Source organism: Diceros bicornis, chromosome 24, assembly GCF_020826845.1.
Source record: "Diceros bicornis minor isolate mBicDic1 chromosome 24, mDicBic1.mat.cur, whole genome shotgun sequence".
Taxonomy (NCBI): domain Eukaryota; kingdom Metazoa; phylum Chordata; class Mammalia; order Perissodactyla; family Rhinocerotidae; genus Diceros; species Diceros bicornis.
The window spans coordinates 18986913-19010235 of NC_080763.1; the positions used below are offsets into that span (position 1 = coordinate 18986913).

Below are 23323 nucleotides of genomic sequence, written 5' to 3' on the forward strand. Positions count from 1 at the left end.
ATTATAGCCATTCTAACAAGTATGAGGTGACATCTCATTGTAGTTTTGATTTTCATTTCCCTGATGATTAGTGATGTTGAACATCTTTTCATGTGTCTGTTGGCCATCTGTATGTCTTCTTTGGAAAAACGTCTATTCAGATCTTCTGCCCATTTTTTAATTGGATTGTGGGTTTTTCCTATTGAGTTGTATGAGTTCTTTATATATTTTGGTATTAACCTCTTATCAGATTATGATTTGGAAATATTTTCTCTCATTCAGTAGGTTGCTTTTTCATTTTGTTGACTGTTTCTTTTGCTGTGCAGAAGCTTTTTAGTTTGATGCAGTCCCACTTGTTTATTTTTGGTTTTGCTGCCTTTGCTTTGGGTGTCAGATCCCAAAACTCATCGCCAAGACCAATGTCAAGGAGCTTACCACCTATGTTTTCTTCCAGGAGTTTTATAGTTTCAGGGCTTACAGTCAAGTCTTTAATCCATTGTGAGTTCATTTTTGTGTGTGGTATAAGATAGTGGTCAAGTTTCATTCTTTGGCTTGTGGCTTTCAGTGTTTCTAAAACCATTTGTTGAAGAGACCATCTTTTCCCCATTGTATATTCTTGGCTTCTTTGTCATAAATTAATTGACCACGTATGTGTGGGTTTTTTTCTGGGCTCTATATTCTGTTCCATTGATGTATGTGTCTATCTTTACACCAATATCATACTGTTTTGATTACTATAGCTTTGTAATATAATTTGAAATCAGGAAGCATGATGCCTTTAGATTTATTCTTCTTTCTCGAGATTGTTCCAGCTATTCGGGGTCTTTTGTGGTTCCATACACATTTTAGGATTGTTTGTTTTATTTCCGTGAAAACAGCGCCATTGGAGTTTAGATAACGATTGCATTGAATCTGTAGATAGCTTTGGATAGTATGGACATTTTAAGAATATTAATTCTTCCAATCCATGAGCACAGAATATCTTTCCATTTACTTGTGTCTTCTTCAGGTTCTTTCCTTATGCCTTACAATTTTCAATGTGTGGGTCTTTCACCACCTCGGTTAAATTTATTCCTAGGTATTTTATGCTTTTTAATGCTTGTAAAAGGGATTTTTTTCTTAATTTCTCTTTCTGATAGTTCATTATTAGTGTATAGAAATGCAACAGATTTTTGTATATTTATTTTTTATCCTGAAACTTCACTGAATTTGTTTCCTAGTTCTGTTTCCTGCCGAAGTCTTTAGGGTTTTCTATATATAGAATCACGTCATCTGCAAATAGTGACAGTTTTACCTCTTCCTTTCCAATTTGCATCCCTTTTATTTCCACATTCATAGCTTTGTCCCCAGGGCTATGTTTACTCTCCCGCCTCTGGCATCATATTATCTGAATAGATCTAGATTGTCTGAACATCCAGAAAACATTGTACCGATTCATTATATCAACTGTATCACGCTTGTGGTCACGGTGAACGTGAGTTGGTTAGTTTATTGGTGGTCTTATTAGGAGACCTACACTCCAAGAGTGGGAGATAAACCCTACAAAGATTCAGGGACATGCCACATTATTAGAGTATTTAGGGGTACAGTGGTTAAGGTCATGTTGGGACATACCCTCAAAGTAAAGGCAGATTGTTTTATCTTGTATTCCCTACCAGAAGGAAGGTGGTGCCTGGCATATGCCCCTTTGGGTAGTTGAAGCAAATATTTCACAGCTGTGAATACTATGCTGGCCCACATACTGGAGGATAATGAAGGTGGTCATCTTTGAGTGGGACCCAGGGCAAGAAAGGGCCTTGCTGTAGGTCCAGGCCGTGGTATAAGCAGACGCCATCACTTGGGACATAAAATCTGGCACATCGGATGTCTTTGACCCTGTGGGGGTACCAGTGATGGGAAAAGATGCGGTGTGATGCTTGTGGCAAGCCCCAGAAGGAGAATCACAGTGCAAGCCCCAAGGATTTGCAATAAGGCCATGCCATCTGCCTATCGAGAAACAACTCTTGGTGTGTTATGGCGCCCTGGGCAAAATGGGTTTTTGACCATGGGGCTCCAAATGAGCATGTACCCTGAATCATACAGTATAAGCTAGGTCCTTTTGGTTCTGCCAAGCCATAAAGTGAGACGAATCTGGCAGCAACTCACAGTAAGATCCAAATAGAACATCTAATTTCAAGCTCATATGAGAGGAGAACACATGTGAAAAGCTGTATGAGCATGTAGTTGAAGTCACCATCTCACTCACCATGGTTTCACCAGTGCACTTCACTCAGCTTGCATATATGCCCACGTCGGGGTTTTGTTAAGCCAGCTGAGGGAGCACTAAAATGCCTGAAATTGGTGCATGAATGGGTAGGCTTGATATGTGGATTCAAACCTAACATGGAAGATGACTGCATAACATTCCTCTTCAGAGATGACTAACAAGAGAGCAAAGGGAATAAAATCATTGTCTTGGGCAGAGTTATGGCTAGTGCGCTTGGTCATCAACCCTGTGTGGAAGGATGACTGGCCCAAGGTGGGCCTCAAATGAGACCACCTCAGGTGGCCAAGGGTTTTACCAACTGGTCAGGGGCCTGAAATAAAAAGGACTAGAGAGTCAGAGAAAAGGTGGTATAGGGTAGAGATCCGTGCCTGCAGATATAGCAGTAGTCAGGAAGGGTGAAGTTTTTGGTAGTACAGCTTCATGCCTACCAAGAAGCATCCACCCTGAAAGAGGCCCTGAAAAACCAAGCAGACAAAATGACTTGGCCAGTCAACATTAGACAAACTTCAGCATTGACCACCCTGGAAATGGCACAATGGGCACATGAACAGAGTGGCCATGGTGGCAGAGGTAGTGGCTACATTGGGCTCAATAGCATGGACTCCCACTTGCCAATGGAGTCAATCAAGGTACTGCTCTCTCTACATGTCTAACTTGCCAACAACAAAGACCAATGTTGAGCTCCTGCTAAGTTGCTATTCCTCAAGAAAACCTAGCAGCTAATTGGTGGGAAGTCGACTACATTGGGCCCCTTCCATCCTGGAAGGACCAGCAATTAGTCCTCGCAAGAATAGATATCTATTCTAGTTGTGATAAATCGCCTTTTTTGCCTGCAGAGCCACAGCCAGCACCACTCTTGGGGGCTTACTCATGAAGCACATGATGTTTAACCATGGAATCCCACATGACTCAGCATGTGAACAGATAACTCATTCTTCGGTGAATGAGGTACAGGGATGGGTCCATCCCAATGGAATCCGTTGTTTGCATCACATATCAATATTCACTAGCAACTATCCTCATACTATGCTGCAATGGCCTACTGAAGACACAGAAAAATGCCAGCTCAGAAACAATACTCTGGAAGGATATAATGCCATCCTTCATGGTACAGTGTGTATTTTAAATCAAAGACCGCTATATGGTACTGTTTATCCATTACGAAGACTATATGGGACCAGGAACCAAGGAGTAGAAGTTGCGTGGCCCTGCTTACCATCACTCTTAATGATCCACTGGTGGTTCTTCTGCTTGCCCTCCCTGCAACTGTGTGTTCTCCAGGATTATAGGTCTTGGTCCACAGGGAGTGCACTTTTGCCAGGGACACAGTCTGAGTCCCACAGACCTGCAAGCTACAACTGCCATCAAGGCACCTCAGATATCTTGCGTCCAAGGACCAGCCAGTGGAGAAGAGGAGTCACCATTTTGGATGGAGTAATTTGACCCTGAGTAGTAGGGGGACATAAGGCTGCTAATCCTCAGTAGAGGCATGGAGGATTATATGTGGAACCTGGGAGCCACATGCAACTCCCTTGGGCAATGGTAACTGTGAATGCACTTGCGCAGCAATCTCGACCTGAGAAGATCTTAGACTCCTTGAGGATAAAGGTGCAAAAGATTTTAAACAAACAATATAGAGAGTCTCTGGTTTCCCCTTACCTTCTGCTCTGTCTGTTTTCTTTCTTTTTGGCTTTATACCTCCCACACCCCATGACTATCTAAAATTACCACAAGGCTTGCAAAAATAGTTCTCAGAAATACTGTTCCATTGGTTATAGGGACTCCAAACAAGGGGCAGGAAAACAGGAACAACCCCAAGCTACAAGTTTTCGTTAAAGGTGAAACTGCCCCTAAAGTTAAAATACAGGACAGTTACTCAAATCCTTCCTATCTTATAAAAACTCTAATCCTGGTTCAGTTGCGTAGTCACCTGGTCTTCAGGTATTCCCTGATACGCCTCAACTGAATGAAGCCTTTAACCTCTATTTGAGTCACATAAATGACTCAAAAAAAAAATCAAGATTTTTTTTGTAATTTGGTGCCATTACTTGAGAGAGGTTGGACAAACACCCAACACTGCCTGGTCAGGTCAAGAACAGCATATATCCAAGAACCCCAATTTCCTTGGGTGGGGAGGTAAGTCCTCCTCCTGTTCTCTGCCCTTTACATAGCATGGAGGTTGCAGGCTGTGATTCTTTTTGTAGGTCAACCTTTTGTCAGACCAATGTCAGTATTTTCCTTTTGTTTTTTGGAGTTCTTTGGATGAGCAGAGAATTAGGCATTTTTCCTAAGGGAGAGCAAATCCCTCCTATCTCAGACTTCTTTCACTAGAGGAAACTCCTGGACTACCCAAACGCCTGGCCAGATTTGCTCTAGATATATGGTCTGCCACGAAAGTCCTACCTCTATTAATTTCCTCTCAAAGTGGCATGATTTCAGTAAGTACAATCTTGAGCTGCAGTGGCCTTTGGTTTCTTGGGTATGTCAGACTTGTGTATTGTGGCACCTTGGAAGAAAGCATATTCGAATAGCTATCAGACCATGGGCAGCTTACTTCAGTTGGAACAAAGAAGCCAAGAAAAGAAATATTTTGAACAGATTCTAATCTTTTGAGCCCTCTTTTATTTTTTATTTTTTTAATTTATTGTTTATTGCAGTAACATTGGTTTATAACATTGTATAAATTTCAGGTGTACATCATTATACTTCTATTTCTGCATAGATTACATCATGTTCACCACCCAAATACTAATTACAATCCATCACCACACACATGTGCCGAATTTTCCCTTTCGCCCTCCCCCCTCCCCCCTTCCCCTCTGGTAACCACAAATCCAATCTCTGTCTCTATGTGTTTGTTTATTGTTGTTATTATCTACTACTTAATGAAGGAAATCATACGGTATTTGACCTTCTCCCTCTGAATTATTTCACTTTGCATAATACCCTCAATGTCCATCCATGTTGTCACAAATGGCTGGATTTCATCGTTTCTTATGGCTGAGTAGTATTCCATTGTGTATATATACCATAGCTTCTTTATCCATTCCTCCCTTGATGGGCACTTAGGTGGCTTCCAAGTCTTGGCTATTGTGAATAACGCTGCAATGAACACAGGGGTGCATGTATCTTTATGCATTGGTGTTTTCAAGTACTTTGGATAAATACCCAGCAGTGGAATAGCTGGATCATATGGTAGTTCTATCCTTGATTTTTTGAGGAATCTCCATACTGTTTTCCATAGTGGCTGCACCAAGTTTGCACTCCCACCAGCAGTGTATGAGAGTTCCCCTCTCTCCACATCCTCTCTAACACGTGTTCTTTCCTGTCTTGTTAATTATAGCCATTCTCACGGGCGTGAGGTGACATCTCATTGTAGTTTTGATTTGCATTTCCCTGATAGTTAATGATTTTGAACATCTTTTCATGTGTCTGTTGGCTATCCGTTTATCTTCTTTGGAGAAATGTCTGTTCAGGTCTTTTGCCCATTTTTTAAATGGGTTGTTGGTTTTGTTTGTTGTTTAGATGCATGAGTTCTTTATATATTTTGGAGATTAAGCCCTTATCAGATGTATGGTTTGCAAATATCTTCTCCCAATTGTTAGGTTGTCTTTTCATTTTGTTGATGGTTTCATTTGCTGTGGAGAAGCTTTTTAGTTTGATGTAGTCCCATTTGTTTATTTTTTCTATTGCTTCTCTTGCCAGGTCAGACATGGTGCTTGAAAATATGTTGCTAAGACTGATGTCGAAGTGCGTACTGCCTATGTTTTCTTCTAGAATTTTCATAGTTTCAGGTCTTACATTCAAGTCTTTAATCCATTTGGAGTTAATTTTTGTGTAAGGTGTAAGGTACGGGTCTACTTTCATTTTTTTGCATGTGGCTGTCCAGTTTTCCCAACACCATTTGTTGAAGAGACTTTCTTTTCTCTATTGTGTGGTCTTGGCTCCTTTGTCAAAGATTAGCTGTACATAGATGTGTGGGTTTATTTCTGGGCTTTTGATTCTATTCCATTGATCTGTGTGTCTGTTTTGTGCCAGTACGATGCTGTTTTGGTTCCTATAGCTTTGTAGTATATTTTGAAATCAGCGAGTGTGATACCTCCAGCTTTGTTCTTTTTTTCTCAGGATTCCTTTAGCTATTCGGGGTCTTTTGTTGTTCCATATAAATGTTAGGATTCTTTGTTCTATTTCTGCGAAAAATGTTGTTGGAACTTTGATAGGGATTGCATTCAATCTATAGATTGCTTTAGGAAGTATGGACATCTTAACTATGTTAATTCTTCCAATCCAAGAGCACGGAATATCTTTCCATTTCTTTGTGTCTTCTTCAATTTCTTTCAGCAATGTTTTATAGTTTTCCATGTACAGCTCTTTCACCTCTTTGGTTATGTTTATTCCTAGGTATTTTATTCTTTTTGTTGCAATTGTAAATGGGATGGTAATCTTAATTTCTCTTTCTCCTACTTAGTTGTTAGTGTATAGAAATGCAACTGATTTTTGTATGTTGATTTTGTATCCTGCAACTTTACCATATTCGTTTATTACTTCTAAAAGTTTTTTTGGATGATTCTTTAGGGTTTTCTAGATATAAAATCATGTCATCTGCAAATAGTGAGAGTTTCACTTCTTCCTTTCCAATCTGGATTTCTTTATTTCTTTTTCTTGCCTGATTGCTCTGGCTAGGACTTCCAGTCCTGTGTTAAATAGGAGTGGTGACAGTGGGCATCCTTGTCTGGATCCTGTTCTTAGAGGGATAGGTTTCAGTTTTTCACCATTGAGGATGATATTAGCTGTGGGTTTGTCATATATGGCCTTTATTATGTTGAGGTACTTCCCTTCTAAACCCATTTTATTCAGAGTTTTTATCATAAATGGATGCTGTATCTTGTCAAATGCTTTCTCTGCATCTATTGAGATGATCATGTGATTTTTATTCTTCATTTTGTTAATGTGGCATATTACATTGATTGATTTGTGAATGTTGAACCACCCCTGCATACCTGGAATAAATCCCACTTGATCGTGGTGTATAATCTTTTTAACGTATTGTTGTATGCGATTTGCTAGTATTTGGTTGAGGATTTTTGCATCGATGTTCATCAGTGATATTGGCCTGTAATTTTCTTTGTTTGTGTTGTCCTTGTCTGGTTTTGGTATCCAGGTAATGTTGGCTTCGTAGAATGAGTTAGGGAGCTTCCCCCACTCCTCAATTTTTTGGAAGAGTTTGAGAAGGATAGGTATTAACTCTTCTTTGAATGTTGTTAGAATTCAGCAGGGAAGCCGTCTGGTCCTGGACTTTTATTTTTTGGGAGGTTTTTGATTACTGTTTAAATCTCCTTACTGGTGATTGGTCTATTCAAATTCTCTACTTTTTCTTGATCCAGTTTTGGAACGTTGTATGCGTCTAAGAATTTATCCATTTCTTCCAGATTCTCAAATTGGTTGGCATATAGCTTTTCATAGTATTCTCTTATAATCTTTTGTATTTCTGAGGTATCTGTTGTAATTTCTCCTCTTTCATTTCTAATTTTACTTATTTGTGCCTTCTCTCTTTTTATCTTGGTGAGTCTAGCTAAAGGTTTGTCAATTTTGTTTATCTTTTCAAAGAATCATCTCTTGGTTTTATTAATTTTTTCTATTTTTTTTGGTCTCTATTTCATTTATTTCAGCTCTGATTTTTATTATTTCCCTTCTTCTACTGATTTTGGGCTTTGTTTGTTCTTCTTCTTCCAGTTCCTTTAGGTGCATTGTTAGATTGTTTATTTGAGATTTTTCTTGTTTGTTGAGATAGGCCTGTATTGCTATAAACTTCCCTCTTAGAACTGCTTTTGCTGTATCCCATAAATTCTGGCATGTCGTATTTTCATTTTCATTTGTCTCCAGGTATTTTTTGATTTCTTCTTTGATTTCTTCCTTGACCCAGTTGTTGTTCAGTAGCATTTTGTTTATTCTCCACATATTTGTGGCTTTTCTGATTTTCTTCCTATAGTTGATTTCTAGTTTCATACCATTGTGGTCAGAAAAGATGGTTGGTATTATTTCAATCTTCTTAAATGTATGGAGACTTGTTTTGTGGCCTAATAGGTAATCAATCCTGGAGAATGTTCCATGTGCATTTGAAAAGAACGTGTATTCTTCGGTTTTTGGATGGAATATTCTGTGTATATCTACTAGGTCCACCTGTTCTGGTGTGTCATATAAGGCCAATGTTTCCTTATTCATCTTCTGTTTGGATGATCTATCCATTGGTGTAAGTGGAGTGTTCAAGTCCCCTACTATTATTGTGGTACTGTCTATTTCTCTTTTCATGTCTGTTAATAATTGCTTTATATATTTAGGTGCACCTACATTGGGTGCATAGATATTTACAAGTGTTATATCCTCTTGTTGGATTTTTCCCTTGATCATTATGTAATGCCCTTCTTTGTCTCTTTTTACAGTTTTTATTTTAAGTCGTATTTTGTCTGATATGAGTACTGATACCCCAGCTTTCTTTTCATTGCCATTTGTGTGGAGTATCTTTTTCCATCCCTTCACTTTCAGTTTGTGAGTGTCTTTAGGTCTGAAGTGTGTCTCTTGTATGCAGCATATATATGGGTCTTGTTTTTTTATCCAATCAGCCACCTTATGCCTTTTAATTGGAGCATTTAGTCCGTTGACGTTTAAAGTAGCTATTGATAAGTATGTACTTACTGCCATTTTTTAACTTTTTTTTTCTCAGTGTTTTAGTAGTCCTTCTCTGTTCCTTTCTTCTTCTATACAGAATTGATGGTCTCTTCAGTTTGACCTCTGTCTGAAAGCTCTACTCTTTAACTCCCCTCCTCCTTCCTTTTATGTTTTTGATATTATATCTAACCTCTTTTTTGTGCATTTGTATCCATTACCCTCTTATCTTGGAAATAGATAATTTTTCCTATTTGTGGTCTTCTCTTTTCCCCTTAAATCAGTCCCTTTAACATTTCTTGTAGCACTGGTTTCTTGGTGACAAACTCCTTTAAGTTTTGCTTGTCTGGGAAATTTTTGATCTCTTCTTCCATTCTGAATGATAACCTTGCTGGGTACAGTATTCTTGGCGGTAAGTTTTTTCCTTTTAGCACTTTAAATATATCGTGCCACTCTCTTCTAGCCTGTAAGGTTTCTGCTGAGAAGTCAGCTGATTGCCTTATGGGGTTTCCTTTGTATATAACTTGACTTTCTCTTGCGGCTTTTAGGATTCTCTCTTTATCTTTAGTTCTGGACATTTTGATTATGATGTGTCTTGGTGTGGGCTTCTTTGGGTTTATCTTGTTTGGGGCTCTCTGTGCTTCCTGTACCTGGATGTTTGTTTCCTTCCTTAGGTTAGGGAAGTTTTCATCTATTATTTCTTGAAATAGATTCTCTGCCCCTTTGTCTCACTCTTCTCCTTCAGGGACACCTAAAACATGGATGTTAGTGTGCTTGATGTTGTCCCAGAGGTCCCTTAGGCTGTCCTCACTCTTTTTAGTTCTTTTCTCTTGTACCTGTTCAGCTTGGTTAATTTCCTCTAGTCTTTCGTCCAGCTCACAGATCCGTTCTTCTGTATCCTCTACTCTGCTTTTGAGTCCCTCTAGTGAATTTTTCATTTCCAGTATTGTATTCTTCATTTCTGATTGGTTCTTTTTTATATCTTCCATTTCTTTGTTGACATTCTCACTAAGTTCATCTATTCTTCTCCCCAGATCAGTGAGCATCCTTAACACTCTTTGTTTGAACTCTGTCGGGTAGGTTGCTCATTTCTGTTTCACTTAGTTCCTTTTCTGGGGTTTTGTCCTGTTCCCTTGCTTGGAATGTATTCCTTTGCCTTCTCATTTTGCCTCTTTCCCTGTGCTTGTGTCTACGTATTAGGTAGGTCAGCTACATCTCCTGCTCTTGGATAGGTGACCTTATGTAAGTGATGCCTTAGGAGGCTTCTGGTGTGCGTCCCTCAGTTTTCAATGTTCCAGGGGTGACCCCTATGTGGGCTACATGTGTCCTTCTGTTGTGGCCTGTTTGCTCTCCCTGTAGGCACCCAAGGAGGTCGAGTTATGCTCCTGGCCAGCTGCTGTAATGCTCAGCTGCTTGTAGTTGTTGTGGGCCCTTCAGTCTCTTTATGAGGTGTGGGGAGCCCCAGCACAGTTGGTTGCAAGTTCTAATATCACATTTGTGTTGCAGTATTTCTTTTAAGTGAGTAGGCCCCCAGTGTGGCAGGTTGTTAGGCTCAGGGCCTTACAATTGCTATATGCCTCCAGTCTTTAGGTCTCTTGTCAGCTCTCTGAGGATTGCAGCTTGGTGGGCCTGGCCTCAGGCACGGGAGCACCCAATTGTTTCAGGCTTTGGAAGGTGGGGCAAACCCCCTATGTGGGTCTTTGAGAAGCACAAGACTTCTGCAGCTGACAAGCCCCGCCGCCCACAGGTCCACACACACAGTCAACACAGTCCTGCCCCCTGTGCGTGCCCCAACCCCCGAAGTGGACCCAGTCTCTCCGCGGTGGGAGCCCCACACACTCCACCACCGCCCCACACTATCCACCCGCTCTTTGTACACGCCCCTCCCCACGGAAGTCGGCTCAGTTGCCAGGCTGCAGAGAATCCAGTCACCAATCTATGCATGCCCACAAGTTCCCAAGGGCCCGCTGTTTGGTGGGGCCAGTCTCCAGGGTGGGCTGCCTGCCTTGGCCGAGCTGGACCAAATCGGTGCTCTAGCGGTTGGGGCAGACCCCAGGCCAGCAGGCCCCAGGGAGAACTCCAACAGTGTCTGTGTCATTACGCCCACACCAGACCACAACAATGGCCTCCACCAATGTCCCAGTCCTTGGAGAGGTCTCACCTCTCACCGAGATGCACTCAGGGCCTATTAGGTGAGTCACTTTTCACCAAAGCACTGTGCACCTTTCTTTCTGGTGATTTTAGGTTGCTTTCTGAAACGGGTGAGTTTGCATGTGGGCCCTTTAAGAGCCAGTTTTAATTTCTTTGTGAACCAGCTTTTCTGGAAGTACTCCCCAATGTTTTAGTGGCAGGCAAAGTCACATATTATGCCACTCGTCTCGATTGTGTTGGGTCCACAAAATGCCCACAGTGGGGGCACTCCCCGGCTCGGGGCCCCGTGCCTCCAGGGAGGGCTGTGTACCTTTGGGCTGCTCCTGGGCAGCCGTGAGGCGCTGCGGCCTGTGAAGGCGGCATTTTTCCTCTCCAGAAGGGAGTTTCTGCCTCTTCTACCTCAATTTGTTGCAGGAGTTCCTCTTATCCAGTTTTCAGTTCTGTCTCAGGGGTAATGTTTCCACGAGTAGTTGTAAATTGGCTGTGTCCGTGGGAGGTGAGTTCAGAGTCTGCCTATGCTGCCATCTTGACTTCGTCTCAGGCCTCTTTTAAAAAACTTCCACTTTCTTCCCCTCCCAAAGACCTTGTCCCTTCTGTCCACCTCTGTTCCTGTGTCTCATAACCCCACTCCATTCCGACCTCCCTCCTAAGCTGATCCCTATCTTCCTTTCAGACCCCTTGCTCCTCTTCCTCACCTTCTCCAGCTCCCTCTCATCTTTGTCCTGGAACTTCACTCTTTCTTGATATGCCAAAGCCCTAGAAATAGGGAAAAAGATCTTTTGAAGGCTAACCTGGAGCGTTTCTGCCCTTGTGTTGACTGGGAATAATCCAACCTTGTTGACTAGAGTGTAGTGAATCTGTCTCAAATATCTAGCACCAATTAGAAACCGCTCTTAAGGAACACTCTTGTTAGGCCTTGGCATGACACAGCCACCGATTTAAAAATTATGGCCTATAAGGTGAAATATCAAATGCTATTTAGAAACATAAAACAGACTGGCAGACCACACCCATCCTCAGGTTAAAACACTTAGTTCACCATTTTGGAGATAACAGGATAAGCAAAGAGAAAAGCCACACACACTCAAATTTATGGTACCAAAAATTAAACAGCTTTGTGAAGGTACAACAGATCAATAAGGATATGAGCAGATAGTGGACAAATGGAAATAAAGAAAGAAAAGAGGTTACAGGGCCCACAGTTATCATACTTTGACAAATGGACTGCTCAAATCAAAACAAAAGGACTCCCCTCCTAGAAGACACTCTCTAGTTTGAGCTTTGCCTTTGGATCAGCAAGAAATAACCCTGTTAGTAAACGGTTATCCTACGTCATTTTTAGTGGATACTGGTGCCACGTGCAAATGCAGCAACCCACGTTTGACAAGGGCATAGTAAACGGGGACTCAGCTTCTTCATGGATGAAGATCCAAATCACTCTACCAGATAAGCCACCTGGACAAGAAACACTGGTCAAGAGAGCTCTGTAAAAGATGGACAAATCACAATATCGTAGAGTGGCAATCCTGTTGGTCCTCAATTGATGCATCCCTCCGCCCTCCTTCGGTAGCTACCCTCATCTAGACTCCATATTTTCAGAAAGAGATTTGATCCGAGGCCTGAGGCATTGAAACAGCATGAATGTAACACCTATCACCTATCAGACCCTGTTCTACTGCATTATTTCTGAAATGCCTGTGTCCTCTTTCTTTCTTCCTAAGTTCTTGTCTCTGTGCATCTATCAGACAGTCAGTTCCACCCTGTACTTTATAGACAGGCTGTGCTTAGGCAATTCCTGAGGTTTTGAATGTGAATGCTGCGACATTAATAACTGGAGGCCTTAAGAAGTGATATATCAGTGATCAACAGCTCCTCATGTGATGGTTTTACAGTAAAGATACAAGGCCAAGGCTTTATATTTGGAATACCCCAAGTTTAGCACAACCCAAGACAATAATGAGAATGATAGAGTTAGCATCTATTAAGCGCCTAACGTGTTCCAGGCCCTTCTTAGTTGCTTTCCACTGATCGTCACAAAACTCTGGAAAAGTACATTCCCTCTGTCAATGTAACATGTGACATATAACGCTGAATCTCTGAAAGCCTAAAACTTTGTCCAGATCATGTACTTAGCAGGTGGTTGAACTACTGTTGACATTCACGTGCCTATGACACAAAACTTTCGTGTCTTCCTACTGTATCTGTCAACGTTTCTTCTTATGCTTATTTAACACTAGGAAAAAAATGAACAGATCACAAAAGTCTAGTACATAACCAATTGGGAAAAAGTCCAATAAACTGTTAAACAAGTGTGTACCAATGTAAACAAGATTTGCTACAGGCATGTCCATAAAACACTAGAATCCACATTTTAAATGAGCACAGGTCCTCTCGTTAGTGAATCCAAGAATTCCTTCTATCACCTATAGGAATAGTAAGAATGTGACCAGACATGAAATGTTAAATGAATTTAAACACGCAGACCCATTTTTACTTGCCAAGTCATTTTATTTCAAGATGACAACCTCAGAATAGCTATAGGATTATGTAATCACCAGAGCGATTATTGACTATTTCTCCCAGCAAGGGCCAATGTGATTTTCTCCATTTTGTGCATTCCAATTAGTATTATTTGGGCTCAGGGGCGCTGCCTTCTTCAACAATTTTTTCCACTTTTCTCTCTTCTAGAGTTTCTTCTAATTGTGAAAGGGCACCACCGACTACTGAAAGCACCAAAAGAATTAAACGAAAAAGCAGTAGAATTAGTCTCTTGTTTACACTAAATATCATTCTAGCTCGAAGATCTAGTTCCTTGTCAGGTGGAGGGCCACTATCTGTACTACCACCTGATCCTCTCTCTTCACATGATGGTGGTTTCCAACCGTGCAGACAGTGACAGTGTTTCTTGCTGTTGCACACCCCTCTGAAATTGCATTTCTGTACATCACAGTCAAAACCCATGTCTTCATAAAAAGTACAGTTCTGTCTTAAACAGAATTTTCCTGGCCCACATGTTGCACCATCCACCACAAGCCCCATGTCTGGCACTTCTGTCCCGTGGTGTGCATCGTATCCAAAGCATTTTTCTTTTTGTACTATTATATGACGAAATGTAGTGTGCTCTCCTCCACCAGGAATTTGGGTGACATTACTACAATGTAGCAATCCACAAAAAACATCATCACCTTCACATGGAACATTTCTTCCTCCTCCTCCTGTCACTCTCACGCCACAGTTACCAAATCGGTCACCTATTACATTCAATTTTGTATAGCATGCTGGCGAACCATCTTTTATTTGGTAGCCAAAAAGGGATTGACACTGCATATCACGGTCACTACAGTTTCCTCTCACACAAACAGCTAATGGTGAACATGGGGTTCCATCCTGGATATAAAAGTCATTTGGACAGAAATTTGTTTCCCCGCTACAGTATTCTGGTAGATCACAAATACCAGCCATGTCTCTGCAAACCGTTCCAGGTTGAGCATACTTACAGCCAATGCAGCAACCTCCTATACTACAATCACTGCCAGCGCTGAGGGCACAATTGGTCTCACAACATTTGTCATCAGAACAAGATTTGAAGGAGCCACAGTCACATTCTTCCCGATGATTTATGATCTTGTCACCACAACGAGGAGCTACATAAGGAAAATTTCTGTAAGCTACATTTTGTACACTCAAACAAGGATCCCACGTGGAAACCCGTCGATGCAGTTTGTCATACGTACAATTGCTCAGCATATCTAGAAGACCAGGCTCAGGAGCCATGACACAGTTTTCTCTCCGAAAACAATGACAATCAGGTGTGTCATGATGACAGCCGAGGCTATGACCTAGTACATGTGCTGAAATAGTTGCAGCTAAAAATATGTGATAATCTGGTACAGTTACAAATAATGCTCCCCAATTGGGGTAGCATATTCCATCATGGTGGGAAAAATATGTGGCCCCATTGATTTTATGGCCTGTAAGAAGTAATGAAGTATCATGAGGAATTTCTTGAAACCATTCCCACCATTTCCACAAACCAAATTCAGTTATAGCTGCAGAAGCACTAGCCCAATTATATAAATCCATTCTATCCACACCATCCCATATGCACATAACACGTATGAGGACATCTAAATGAGCTGGTTTGAAAATACTATGCAATATGTTGTTTATAATCACTACATTCTCCACTATATGTGTCTGATTATTATCTCTAACAACTAATGAGTTAGAAACTGTGTAGTGAATTTTTAAGTATTTCCTATGTGGCCACCACAAATACACAGGGGCTGCTCTAGGAGTTTCAGCAAGTGTTGCCTCTTCATATGCTTGATTTGTATCTTCCTCTTCGATCGTACACCTTTCCACCTCTGCTGATCTTTTTTCTGACACAAGCAGAGAAATGACATGCTCAAATTTGGAAGAAGCCTCCAGTGGTTTGATCTCATAAGTGAAGTCATCCACCTGCAGCATGCCACGCAGACCCCCATAGCAGGTGTCCAGTGTGCCCATGGACCCAGGAACCCCTTCCAGGTAGCTGTAGTAGTAACAGTCCCGGGGGACAAAGGGGTGGTCCTCCTGCATGGCACCTTGGTCGTTATCGGTGATAACAGGAAAATGTCTGGGCAGCAAGCTCTTCTTGACTTTCAGGTGAACCACGTGTCTTTGGCCCCTGAAGTGAATCTTGTAGGAAAGCTGGCCTTGTATGTCAGCTCCACCCACTCTGTGGGAGACCTTCCTGGGGATCACCACTTCAGAGGAAGTGAAGCGCCATCCCGGTGGGGCATGGGAGCAGCAGACTGGAGACAGGAGCAGCCAGAGCAGAGGCAGCCAGAGATCACCTGTCGGGTGGGCCTGGGCCCAGGCAGGTCCCATGAGTGAGGGAGCCTGTGACCAAAGAAACTGCAGTCAAGTGGGAGGCAGGCAAGACTATCCCTGAAACAGCAACTTTTCTAGCAGTGTAGTCATGAGCAGAGCAGAGAGAGGCTGAAGGCGTGGCACCCTGGGGAGGATGAAGCGGGTGGGGGAAGCTATTACATAACAATGGTGAGCTTACTGGGGGAGGCTGTGCTCAGTGACCTGGGCATCCTAGCACAGGGGACCTAGAGAAGAAAACAAAATGGGAGGAATTAGGAAAAATAGTGTGTATACCTGGGCTCAAAAATCCCACGGACTCTTGGAGAAGACACAGGGGGAGAATAAGTGGGTTTGGTGCCATTTTAAGACACTTAATGACTTTTTTCCCCTCAAACCTAAATGAGATAAGGGATCAACATATAATTAAAATAGAGAATAGAGAGGAGAGTGGAAGCTTCTCTTTATAAGAATTTTGAGGAGAGACCTAGAATTCATAAATTATAAATACTGAATGCTGTAGGGAGTGGCTGATCGAAAGCACGAGTAAACAGAGGTCGTAAGATGACAAATAGAGCGTATACTAGTAGTGTCTTGTAAAGTGAAACTTATACCTACACTATGTCCCAGCAATTTCCAGCCCTAGGAAATTACCCACAAAAACTTGTATATGAATGTTCATAGCAGCATTATTCATGAATTTATTCCACAAACTGGAAACAAAAAACCAGTAATCAGTACATGAATGGATAAACCAACTGGTATATTCATCCAGTGGAATAAAACTAAGTAAATCAGAACAAACTTCTGATACACGTAAGAACATGCATGTATATCAGAGATATTATGGTAGAAAGAAATCAGACCAAGGGAACTTAAGATATGATTTAATTTGTATGAAGTTCCATTGTAGTCCAAACTAATTCATGGGAATAGAATTCAAATCAGTAGTTCCTGATATGGGGGAATGGAGGAATAGAGGGAACCTTCTCGAGCAATGGGAAACTTCTGTATCCTTTTTTTCTTTATTGAGCTAACATTGGTTTATAACGTTATATAAGTTTCATGCGTACAACATTATAATTTGACTTCCCTGTACACTACAGCATGCTCACCATCAAAATCTAGTTTCCATTCATCACCATACAATCCACCCCCTTTACCCATTTCACCTTCCTCCCACTCACTTCCCCTTTGGTAATCACCAATCTGTTTTCTGTATCGATGTGTTTTATTTTTGTTTTGTTAGTTCATTTATTTTGTTTTCTTCATATTCCACAAGAGTGAAATCACACAGTATTTGTCTTTCTCCATCTAACTTATTTCAATTAGCATAAAACCCTCTCCAACACTTATTTCTTGTCTTTTTAAAAAAAATTTTAACTAAAAAATTTTTTTATTGAGGTAACATTGGTTTATAACATTATGTAAATTTCAGGTGTACATCCCTATAGTTCAATTTCTGTGTAGACTACATCATGTTCACCACCCAAAGACTAATTATCATCTGTCACAGTACACACGTGCGCTATTACCCTTTTAGTGCCCCTCCTCCCCCCTTCCCCTCTGGTAATAGCCAATCTAATCCCTATATCTATGTGTTGGTTTGTTGCTGTTGTCTTTATCTTCCACTTATGAGTGAAATCATATGGTATTTAACTTTCTCCGTCTGATTTATTTTGTTTAGCATAATACCCTCAAGGTCCATTCATGTTGTGGCAAATGGCAAGATTTCATTTTTATAACTGAGTTGTATTCCATTGTATATATATATACCACATCTTCTTTATCCATTCATCCATTGATGGACACTTAGGTTGTTTCCAATTCTTGACTATGTGAATAATGCTGCAATGAACATAGGGGTGCAAATATCTTTTAGCATTAGTGTGTTTTTGTGTTCTTCAGATAAATACCCAGAAGTGGAATAGCTGGATCATATAGTAGTTCTACTCTTAATTTTTTGAGGAATCTCTATACTCTTTTCCATAGAGTCTCTACCAGTTTACAACCCACCAGCAGTGTATGAGGGTTCTTTTTTTGCCACATCCTCTCCAACACTTGCCATTTCTTGTCTTGTTAATATTAGCCATTCTGAGGGGCATGAGGTGATATCTCACTGTAGTTTTGATTTTCATTTCCCTAATAATTAGTGATATTGAATATCTTTTCATGTGCCTGTCATCCATCTGTATATATTCTTTGGAAAAATGTCTGTTCATATCCTCTGTCCATTTTTAATTGGGTTGTTTGGCTTTTTCTTGCTGAGTTGTATGAGTTCTTTATATATTTTGGATATTAACCCCTTATCAGATATATGATTTGCAAATATCTTTTCTCTCAATTGTTAGGTTATCTTTTCATTTTGCTGATGGTTTCCTTTGCTGTGCAGAAGCTTTTAAGTTTGACGTATTCCCATTTATTTATTTTTTCTTTTGTTTCCCTTGCCTGGGGAGATATGGTGTTCAAAAAGATACTGCTAAGACGAATGTAAAAGAGTGTACTGCCTATGTTTTCTTCTAGGGGGTTTATGGTTTCAGGTCATGCATTCAAGTCTTTAATCCATTTTGAGTTAATTTTTGTGTATGGTGCAAGATAATGGTCTACTTTCATTCTTTTGATGTGGCTGTCCAGTTTTCCCAACACCATTTACTGAAGAGACTTTCCTTTCTCCATTGTATGTTTTTGGCTCCTCTGTCAAAAATTAGCTGTCCACAGATGTGTGGATTTATTTCTGGGCTCTCAATTCTGTTCCATTGATCTGTGTGTCTGTTTTTGTGCAACTACTATGCTGTTTTGATTACTATAGCTTTGTAGTATATTTTGAAATCAGGGAGTGTGATACTTCCAGCTTTGTTCTTTTTTCTCAGGATTCCTTTGGCTATTCGGGGTCTTTTGTTGTTCCACATAAATTTTAGATATATGATTCTTTGTTCTATTTCTGTGAAAATGTCATTAGGATTTTGATAGGGATTGCACTGAATCTGTAGATTGCTTTAGGAAGTATGGACATTTAAACTATGTTAATTCTTCCAATCCATAAGCACGGAATATCTTTCCATTTCTTTGTGTCTTCTTCGATTTCTTTTAACAATGTTTTAGAGTTTTCAGTGTACAGGTCTCTCACTTCTTTGGTTAAATTTGCTCCTAGGTATTTTATTCTTTTTGTTGCTATTGTAAATGGGATTGTATTCTTAATTTTTCTTTCTGCTCTTTCATTGTTAGTGTATAGAAATGCAACTGATTTTTGTATGTTGATTTTGTACCCTGCAACTTTACGGTATTTGGTTTTTACTTCTAACAGTGTTTTGGTGGATTCTTTAGGGTTTTCTACATATAAAATCATGTCATGTGCAATGGTGACAGTTTTACTTCTTCCTTTCCAATTTGGATCACTTTTATTTCTTTTTCTCGTCTGATTGCTCTGGCTAGGACTTCCAATACTGTGTTGAATAAGAGTGGTGAAAGTGAATCCTTGTCTTGTTCCTGTTCTTAGAGGAATAGCTTTCAGTTTTTCACCGCTGAGTATGATGTTGGCTGTGGGTTTCAATTTTTTTTTTTCTGAGGAGGACCGGCCCTGTGCTAACATCCATTGCCACTCCTCCTTTTTTTCCCCTGTTCTCCCCAAAGCCCCAGTAGATAGTTGTATGTAGCCGTTGCACATCCCTCTAGTTGCTGTATGTGGGACACTGCCTCAGCATGGCCGGACAAGCGGTGTGTCAGTGTGTGCCAGGATCCGAACCCAGGCCGCCAGCAGTGGAGCGCATGCACTCAACCACCAAGCCACAGGGCCGGCCCCTGTGGATTTCTCATATAGGTCATTTAAGGCCAATGTTTCCTTTCTGATCTTCTGTTTGGAAGCTCTATCTCTTGATGTAAGTGAAGCATTCAAGTCCCCTACTGTTATTGTGTAGTAACAGTAGTCAATTTCTTCTTTTATGTCTGTCAATAATTGCTTTATATATTTAGTGCTCCTATGTTGGGTGCATAGATGTTTACAAGTTTTATGTACTCTTGTTGGATTGTTCCCTTTATCATTATGTAATGCCCTTCTTTGTCTCTGGTTAGTTTTTGTTTTGAAGCCTATTTTGTCTGATATATTATATATTTTGTCTCTATTTTGTTTCCATTTGCATGGACTATCTTTTTCCATACCTTCAATTTCAGCTTGTGAATGTCTTTAGGTCTGAAGTATGTCTCTTGTATGCAGCATATATACGGAACTTGTTTTTCTTTTTTTTTTCTCAGTAAACAATTTTATTTGGTATAATTTACACATATGAAATTCATCCATTCTAACTGTACAATTCAGTATTTTTAGTAAATTTCTAGGGCTGTGTAACCATCACTACAATCCAGTTTTAGAACATTTCCATCAGCTCTAGATGTTCCCTCATGTACCTCAGCAAACTCTAAACACCCTCTTAACCTTCATTCACCCTCTAAAATTCCTTTAGCCACATGCCATAAATTTTGGTATGTTGTATTTTCATTTTCATTCCATTCAAAATTTTCCTTGTCATTTCCTCGATTGGTGTATTATTTAGAATGGTGGTGTTTACCTTCCAAATATTTGAGAATTTTCCAAATTTATTTCTGTATTTAATTATGGATCTTGTTTTTTAATCCATTCAGCCACTCTATGTCTTTTGATTGGAGCATTTAGTTCATTTACCTTTAAAGTAGCTATCAATAAGTATGTACCTATTGACATTTTGTTACTTTTTTCTGGGTATTTTTGTAGTTCTTCTCTGTTCCTTTCCTCTTCTCTTGCTCTCTTCCTTTGTGATTTGATGGCTTTCTTTACTATTGTGTTTGGGTTCCTTTCTCTTTATTTTTTGTGTTTATTATAGATTTCTTGTTTGTGATTTCCATAAGGTTCATATATAATAACCTGTGTAAATAGCAATCTGTATTGATAGTCTCTTAAGTTTGCTCTCTTACTAAAAGCCCTACACTTTTACTCTCCTCCACACATTTTATGCAGTTTTGTGTGTGTGTGTGTGTGTGTGTGTGTGTGTGTGTGTGTGTGAGGAAGATTAGTCCTGAGCTGACAACTGTTGCCAATCCTCCTCTTTTTGCTGAGAAAGATTGGCCCTGGGCTAACATCCATGCCCATCTTCCTCTACTTTATATGTGGGACACTTGCAACAGCATGGCTTGATAAGTGGTGCCTAGGTCCATGTCCAGGATCCAAACCTGTGAACCCTGGGCCACTGAAGCAGAGTGCACGAACTTAAGCACTATGCCACCAGGCCGGCCCCTATTTTATGTTTTTCATATCATATGTTACCTCTTTTTGTGTGTGTGTATGCCTTAAACTCTTTCATGTAGATAGATATTTTTAGTACTTTTGTCTTTTGACCTTCATACTAGCTTTATAGGTGGTGGATCTACTACCTTTACTGTATATTTGCCTTTACCAGTGATTTTTTTTTCTTTGATAATTTTCTCATTGCTACTTGTGGTATTTTTCTTTTCCACTTAAGTCTCTTTAACATTCCTTGAAAGGCTGGTTTAGTGGTGATAAACTCCTATGGTCTTTGCTTGTCTAGAAAACTCTCTCTCTCCTTCCATTCTGAAATGATAACCTTGCCAGGTAAAGTATTCCTGGCTGTGGGGTTTTTTCCTTTCAACACTTTGCATATATTGTGTCACTCCCTTTTAGCCTGTAAGGTTTGTGCTCAGAAGTCAGCTGATGATAGCCTTATGGGGTTTCCTTTGTATGTAACTTATAGCTTTTCTCTTGCAGCTTTTAGGATTCATTCTTCAATTCTTGACATTTTAATTATAATGCGTCTCGATGTGGGCGTCTTTGGTGCTTTCTGTGTTTCCTGTACCTGGATGTCTGTTTCCTTCCTCAGGTTAGGGAAGTTTTCAGCTTCCTGAAATTATTTCTTCAAATAGGTTCTCTACCCTTTTGTCCCTCTCTTCTGCTTCTGGGACATGTATAAGACAGATGTTAGTATGCTTGATGTTGTCCCAGAGGTCCCTTAGAGTGTCCTCATTCTTTTTAATTCTTTTTTCATGTTCAGCTTGGGTGATTTCTTCCACTCTTTCATCTAGGTCACTGATCTTCTCTTCTGTGTCACCTTACTCTGCTGTTGATTCCCTCTATTGAATTTTTTAGTTCCATTATTGTATTCTTCAGTTCTGATTGCTTCTTTTTTATATTTTCCAATTCTTTGTTGAATTTCTCACTGTGTTCATCTATTCTTCTCCCAAGATCAGTGACCATCCCTATGATTATTAGTTTGTACTCTTTATCAGGTAGATTGTTTATCTCTGTTTTGTTTAGTTCTTTTTCTGAGGATTTGTCCTGTTCTCTTATTTGGAACATATTTCCCATATTTGTCTCCTCATTTTGCTTACTTCTCTGTGCTTATATCTATGTATTAGATAGATCAGCTATGTCTCCCAAACTTGGAAATGTGGCCTTATGTAAGAGATGCCTTATGGGACCCAAGCAATGTGCTTCTCTCTCATTACCCATCCCAAATGGTCCAGAAGCGTCCCATGTGTGGACTATGTGTGCCCTTCTATTGTGGTGGGGTTGCTTTTGCTGCAGGCGCAAGGATAGGATAGGCTGGCCCCTCGGCTGGCTGGGTTGTAAAGCTCAGCACGGGTGGCAGTGACAATGACTTTATTGGGTGGGGCAAGCCACAGCATGGCTGGCCGCAAGGTCTAATAGCACATAACTATTGCTGTTTTGCTGTTAAATGAGTCAGGCCTGCAGTGTGGCTGGTTGCTAGGCTTAGGGGCTCACAATTGCTGCAGGCCTCTGGTGAAGCTCTCTGTAGTGCGCAATTGTTGTCAGCTCTCTCAGGGGTGCAGATGGGTGGGGCTGGCCCCAGGCGTGGCAGCTCACAATCGTTGCAGGCATTGGAATGTGAGACAGATCCCCTGTGTGGCTGTTTGAGATGGCCAGCAGCATAATTCTGCTGTGGCTGACATGCCCCACCACCCGTGGGCCCATAGGCCCTGCCAATGTAGGCACGCCCTACTGAGGTGGACCCACTCACCTTGCTGCAGTGGTCCCACAACCCCTGCATGAGCAGGCCCATAAGTTCACTGCAGGCTTTCTGGTAGGTGGGGCCAGTCCCTGGGGCACGCTGCCTGCCCTGGCTGTGCTTGATTAAATCGGTGCTGGGCAAACCGATTTAGTGGCTGGGCAAAGCCCTGTTCTAACAGGCTGGAGGAAGCAATCCAATGGCAGCTGCCAGAGTCTGTAAACACGACTAAACTAGGTTGCAATAATGGCTGTGGCCAGGGTTTCGGTCCCTGGGCAGTGGGGGTAGGCCGAGTTGCCACCTGCCCCTGTGACATGCACTCTGAACTTAGTAAGCAATTCTCTTTTACTAATGGACTGTGCACTTTTCTTTCTGGTGTTTTTGTGTTGGTTTCTGGAATGGG

General features: G+C 40.8%; 1 pseudogene; it reads left to right on the top strand.

Annotated features, from left to right (window-relative positions):
- LOC131420890 (disintegrin and metalloproteinase domain-containing protein 21-like) overlaps positions 1 to 23323 on the top strand; it is a 120103-nt pseudogene that overhangs the window by 88067 nt on the left and 8713 nt on the right.